Genomic DNA, 7178 nt, shown 5'->3' on the forward strand with positions numbered 1-7178 from the left:
TAAAAGTGGGTTTCGTCGTTCTTGGAGTCTCACTCTTGTTTGGCTCATCTTCTTCCTTTGAGGTAGAGATTTTTTTACATTTTAGCTTAGTTATTTGTTATTGTGTAAAAATGGTGGGATTTGGAAGTAGTTTGATCAAATCTAGGGTTTGGAAGTGAAGTGAAAAAGAGGAATTTTTGGTGAATATGAAATAAATGAGATTGGAGGCTGAAAACATGTTCATGTTGTGTCAAAATGGTGGATTTTGGTACTTGGGCTGGTATTCGGAAAAAGGGGGTTTTTACCCTAATTGAACCAATTTGCTATTTGGTATAAATAATTTAAATTGATATTGAAGATTTGAATTTGGATGATCTTTGATATAAATGGTGGAATGGAACATGTATTATGTAACGCCCCGAAATAATTCAACATGAACTACCATACTAATGAACATTGGCTAATCTATGACAATAATCCTTCCATCATCTCATATATCATAAATGGATTAAATACAAAAGTTTCACTTGCAAAATACATTCCAATGAATTAAAAGAATACATGAACCTATAGCATATGAAACATCTAAAACTCAAAATAAATAAATGCCCTTATAGGCTTACATCTTCCAAGGCAATAGCTCGGTTACACAAAATGGTCTCTCGGACCCAAACATATTAGCCCTTGGTCACAGAAGATTACAACAAAATAAGAGCTATGTACTCTTTACAACTATCCGCGCCATCAACTTGGCGGGATCACTTTGTTGTTACCTGCACCAAAATCCCATAGGGGTGAGCATAAAGCTCAGTAGAGAATTCATTAACAAAGTATATACATTTATGTAATATACCCAATATTAAATGCAAATGCAATGCCGTGCAATGCCATTTCAAATAATCACATGTCATGCCTTTCTTGAAGATCATCGTGCTTTGTTAACAAAATTTCAATCTCATCAATTTCCAAACATCCAGTTTTTTTTTTTTTTTTTTTTTTTTTTTTTTTTTTTTTTTTTTTTAATAAACATAAGGGGCGGTAAATACGACACTGGTAATCCCTAGGTTGGTGTCTGCAAGTAGACTCTATGAGTACTACCAAACTGTCATTTTTACCGGTATTAACCGAAAGGCTCGACACCTATCCGCGCAGTTTTCTGATCTTTCATCATGGACACTCAGGCTAACTTATCAAATTCATCTACACCCCCTAACCGGACTTACCACCGTATTTATCCCATAACACAACTCGTAGTTCTCTTTACAACATCATTTTGTTTCATGAAATAAATACCTTCATTCGAAATTTACAATGCAAAAGTAATAATTGAATGAATATGCAATGCCATGGTCTTTCCACATTTTCAACCACAATGATTCATTCTCAATGAAGTTTCAAGTTTCTTTTCAAAAACAATTTCATGATATGCATAACTTAAGTAATGCCAATACAATACTTACCCGCATAATTACATGCCTTTCTACATGGTCCATAACTACTACTAACCCTCCACAGAGGTTCGAAGTTTACATTTTTCCCCTTTCCATGCCATTCCATCATTAGCCAAGCAATCATTATCAAATACCATGTACAACAATAAAATCACATTTCATACTCTTTCAACAATTTAACCATTCTAACCACAACAATGTAGAAACATCACCTCCATTTTTCCAAAGTCTTTCATATGTTAAGAATTCCTTACTCAATGTAAATGCGTATATATATACATATATATCTATGTATTCATTTGCATACCATCTCACCTTTCTCATTCTCCTCATATAACATGGTCACAACATGGCCTCCATAAACATGTACATAAATATATGTATATATATATATATATATATGTATCAATATTAACCTCCATCTCCTTTCATTTAAGAAAACCCCCAAACTTCTAGGTTTTCACAAAAAAAAGAAGCTAACATCACCCACCTTTTTGTAAAACCCCATTTTACTCCTTATTCTTAACCCATGTTTGTTCAAAAGTCAAGAACTCATCTATATAAGAAAACAAGATAGAGTTTATTTCACTAACTCATCTATTTCTTGAGCCACCAAAACCCATTTTCGAAAGTGGAAACTCACAAAATCAACACAAAATTTACATAAACATATATATAACTCAAAGGAAAACCTTACCTCAAGCTTGATGAAGAGAGAGAGAAGATGAAACCCTAGCTTTGATGGAAGAATCTTCAACTTTCCACAACACCAAGAGGAGTTCAAGCTTGATCTTCAATATTTAGAGAGAGAGATGATGATCTGGACCCAAGAATCAAAGTGTTTTGGGTGTTTGATGATGTTTTCTAGAGAGAATGAGGAGAGAATAAGGTTTAGTGAGAGAGAGAGAAACCCAAAAATGAGATACAATTCGGCCAAAAAGAGAAATAAAAATAGAGCCTCGGATCTGGGGCTTTCTCGTACGTGCGGAGCCCACTCCCGCACGTGCGGCCATCACTCCCGCACGTGCGGCACCTCCCCGCACCTCCTTACGCACGTGCTTTTTTAGCAGTATACAACCCACTGAAAAATCCCCTCTCCCCGCATGTGCGGCCCTGGCCCAGCAGTCTAAAGTTCTTCGGTTCGGCCCCCGGGCACCTCGGACTCGACCGCACCCTCTCCGGAATGGGTGAAATTCAATCACCGAACAAAAACAAGAATAAGAACTTTATTTAAGTATGACCTCTGAACGTTCCGAACCCAATGAACTAAAGAACGGAGTGAAGAGGAAAGAAAAAGAAAAAGAGGGAAAGGACCCGGTCGCTATATAAACATTTGGAAGTTTTGAATAGACTATTTGTTTGAGATTGAATATCTGTTTAGAGATACCTATATTGAGTTATCGGTAGAAGATAACTTTGATTGTTGTAGAAATGGCATGTGGATTAGGCGAATTGAAACTAATATTTTGATGGTTGTCATTGAATATGACCATGTTTATATACATTGTACATGCATGATTATTTGGGAGTGTAAAAGAGATGTATTCCATTGTTTGATTTTGTGTTTATATACATTGCATATGTATGAATGATTGTTTAGGAGGAGAAATGAGATGAACTCCATTATAATTAAGTTGATCGGAGTGTCCTGAGTGAAAGTTCTAAAATTATATATGGGTGCCTAGCCCGCGGACGAAATATCCGTAAAATGGCAATTGTAGTGCTTGTATAGCCTACGTTTACATGGGTCTCGGTTGATGGCTGCCCGCGGACGAAATATCCATAAAATTGGAAGTTTGAAGTGTTTATGTGTATGCGTTGCATGATTTGAAAACCATTGAGTTGTAACCTTAGTTTGATTGTTGAGAAATAATGAAATTGAATTATGAATTGAGAAAGATAAGTGAACGACATATGAATTGAAAGAAGATGGATTAAACTTGAATTTGATATCTTATGAATATATATACATTCGTGAAAGTTTTACTCCAAACATTGTATATGCACTTTGTACTTATATCTTTGCTAAACCTCATAAATTGTGTTAGATGATTCCTAATGGGCCGTAGCTCACCCTATTTGGGAAAAATATTTTCAGGTAATGATGGGATGCCTCCACCAAGACAATAGTGTGGGAGAGATTTTTGGGAGCAAGAGCTTCTAATTTTGATTGTATATTTTTGTAAAGCTAAGGGCTTAAGATGTAACGAGCAAAACTCACTTTTGTTGTAACCAAGTTAAAGCTTGAAAAGATGTAAGCCAATAAGGCATTTATTTATGTTGAACTTCATGTAATGAAAGAGCTATTTACTTTGATTTGTGCAATTTTTAATATATGTCTTGGGTTGTACCTATTGTGTATTTTGGGGGTGTGACATAAATTATGAAAAATAAATAGTTATTCATGTGAGAATTTTTCTCTTGGAATAAAAGAGAAAATTTAATATTCTTTCATCACAAATATTTGTTTTGAATAAATAAAAGATAATTTTATCAAAAATGAGTTTTAGTTGTGATAGTGACACTTGTCTGAAAATGAGTCATGTTTTTGTGCTAATTTATATATTAGCATAAATGTAAGGGAGAGAAATAGAATTGTTTGCTAATAATGATTTATGACAAGTTACTCACAGAAACTCGAATGACAAGTACTCAAATTTCAAGAATTAGAATATTAGTTTGGAAGTATAAGCTCTTCCTTGAGTACATTGCAAGGATTTATACAATCAAATGTAATTTTGAATTATTTGTCTTTTGAGCCAAATCTTTATGAGTATATGATTTTGTTAACTCATGAAATTTTGATTTGTGTAGTTATAATTATTCTGAATTTTCTATTTTATACATTCTCTTCAAAATTTGGTTATTCAAACACACCATAGTCAATAAGTGATGAATATTATACTCTGAATTATATCAGAATTGTGAGGGTATATAGATATTTCCGTGTGGTATTATAATAGCAAGGAAAATTAATTTTTCTAAGAATACTTAAAATGTGTGGGTGCTTAGAGGATTTTACTAATGTAATGGTTTCAATAATAGGTTCACAAAGGAAATTGGGGGTGCTTGGATGATTTTACTAATGTAACGGTTCCAATAATAGGTTCACAAAGGATCTCAATTTTTGTTTCAGACAAAGTTAGAGTAGAAACAAAAAATGCATTTGTTAACTCCTAGGGAACATCTTCATGATATGGGAGTGATATAAAATAATGGTAAATCTCAACGTATTTAAATACCGTAAGAAATTTGCTCTCAATTGTGAGTATTGTATGAGAATAATATAGTGGATCCACTAACTATTCAATGATATGTAAAGGTGAAGGTCAAATGAAAAATAGCGGCCGTTAACAAAAACCAAATGAGAAAAAGTTCATCGAGAAGAATGTAATTAAAGCCTATTAATTTTGAGTCACCATAATGGCAACCCAACCTAGCTGACTAGAAATCCCAAGATCTAGGTTCAAAAAGACAATCAAATTATGGATGACTCACCAGAAATTACTAAGGGAGTTTATCTCCTATCCATTCCTATGACAAGAGTGATATATGCAATATGTGTTGTATATAGGGGACTTAGGGTAAACTATGTTTTTAATGATTACTTGTATCTTGGAAAACCTAGAGGGATATATTTCAAAAGGAGTATTTATGAGACTCGAAATAAGAATCACCATGAATTCTCTAAAGCACTCATGAAAATCAGGAATTGCCCAAGGCCAAAATAGGCACAACTGAAAGAACCAAGCCGCGTTTGGAGATATTTTGTGTGAATTCTATTATCTTAGTTTACATGAATAGCTAAATAGTTCAAGGCATCACGTCCGCTAATTAGCTAATAAATCCAATAGTCTTTCACTAAGGAAGGTTTAAGGCCAAAAGCTACTTATCTTGATGTAGGATATTTCCATTTTATACTATCTTTGTCAATGTCTGCACTTCATTTGTATTGTATCGTCAATTTCATTCATGTAGGGGATTGTTAAAAAAATTTAAAAGTGAATGGAAATAGATTCCATTCAAATGAAATGGTGTAACCCTTCCTGGTGACCGTTTACATGAAAGGGTGTAACCCTAAAGTCATGACCCTTATGAATGGTTACGAATACTTCTATAAATATCATTCTTATGACATTCATTTATTAATGAGGTTTAAGATTTATACATTATGTCTAATCGAGTATATAAGAGAGTGCATAGCACAAATTGATTCGTTGTTTGTACGCATAGAAAATTGTACAATTTTTATGTAGGGTGATCGTTGTATCCTGGAAGCAGGGTGTTCATTAATCGCAAACGCCAGAGGCGAGGGCGAATTTCTATATTAAAGACACACTATTCAAACACTACCTCGATCACAATCTGTACTAAGTTTTACATAATTTTTATAAGGAATTTCTTATATTTTATTTTATTATTTATTTACATTAAATTGATTTTTCAAAAAGATTTTCTTACAATGTTGACTTTGTATCGTAAATTTTGAACAACTTCTTAGTTTTTAGGTTTTTTTTCTTTCTTTTTTGATTTATAGACCTGCTGTTTGGAAAATTATATTATGCATCTGGAACAAACATATACGATGCTCTATTGATTGTTATTAGTTGAAACAGTAGTTATCCAAACCTTTTAAGAAATGATTAATTCTTAAAAATTTATTAGTTGATTAAATTATCTCATCATTAAAAATTTTATGCTCTAATTTGATTGTTAGTAGTTGAAACAGTAGTTATCCAAACCTTTTAAGAAATGATTAATTCTTAAAGATTTATTAGTTGCTCAAATTATCTCATCATTAAAAAATTTGTCGAAGTTTTTTTTTTATTTTTTATTTCTACTTTAACATATACATTCCAACTTGAGAATAGTTATATATTTGGCAATACTATAAATAAGTTGTTTATTGCCTTATTAGCTAAATTATACCACTTCTCTATCTTTTTACACTTCTTTTCGTAATAAATAAAAAAATTAACTTATAAGTGGTACCCAAAATAACCAAAAAAAATCCACAAAAAGAGACCCTTTTATTGGAAGAAACTAGTACATGGATTTATTTATTTTTTTAATCTAGTACAAGTTTACAAATAAAATTGGAGGGTCTTTTCAAATATAGAAGATTGCTTAAATGGCTTAATGGATGGATGACAAAGAATTTATCTTTTGCAAATTGATCGGATATCGTTAACTCTTTTATCGTTTCACATTTGTATTAAGTTTATATTCCAAATCACATTTGTCATTTATTTTTGTACATATAAATGTGATTTTGATGAAATTCTTAACTATATCTGATTAACTTGAATTTTTTGCAGATATGTTCTACTCGATGCATTTCAAAAAGTAAACAGTTTAAATTACCGAAACGGGTCCCAAAATAAGACTCAATGGTCACACAACAGTGATTGCTTTGTGGGGGCACAACAGCCACCCCATCTCCCCTCTCTCGCCTATGTGAGCCCTAAAAAACATGAAAAAAAATTGGAAAGTCACTTGGATAATGTTGTGGAAAAGCAAATTAAAAAGAAAAAAAACTAAAACAAAAGCACACCTTAGAGAAGACAATAATGTATTGATTGGTGATGACCCAAGACAATGAACGCACATATTTTGCAAGTTGATGTAGTAGACGTTGACAACAAAGAGGTCTAGCGCCAAAGAATTTTTCATCAACTATTCTCCACTTTGAAGTTTTCTAATATGCAGTGAAAATGACATTCCTGTGCATTGTATCAAAGAAAAATT

This window comes from Camellia sinensis, chromosome 14, assembly GCF_055761805.1.
Source record: "Camellia sinensis isolate YWXY chromosome 14, ASM5576180v1, whole genome shotgun sequence".
NCBI lineage: Eukaryota > Viridiplantae > Streptophyta > Magnoliopsida > Ericales > Theaceae > Camellia > Camellia sinensis.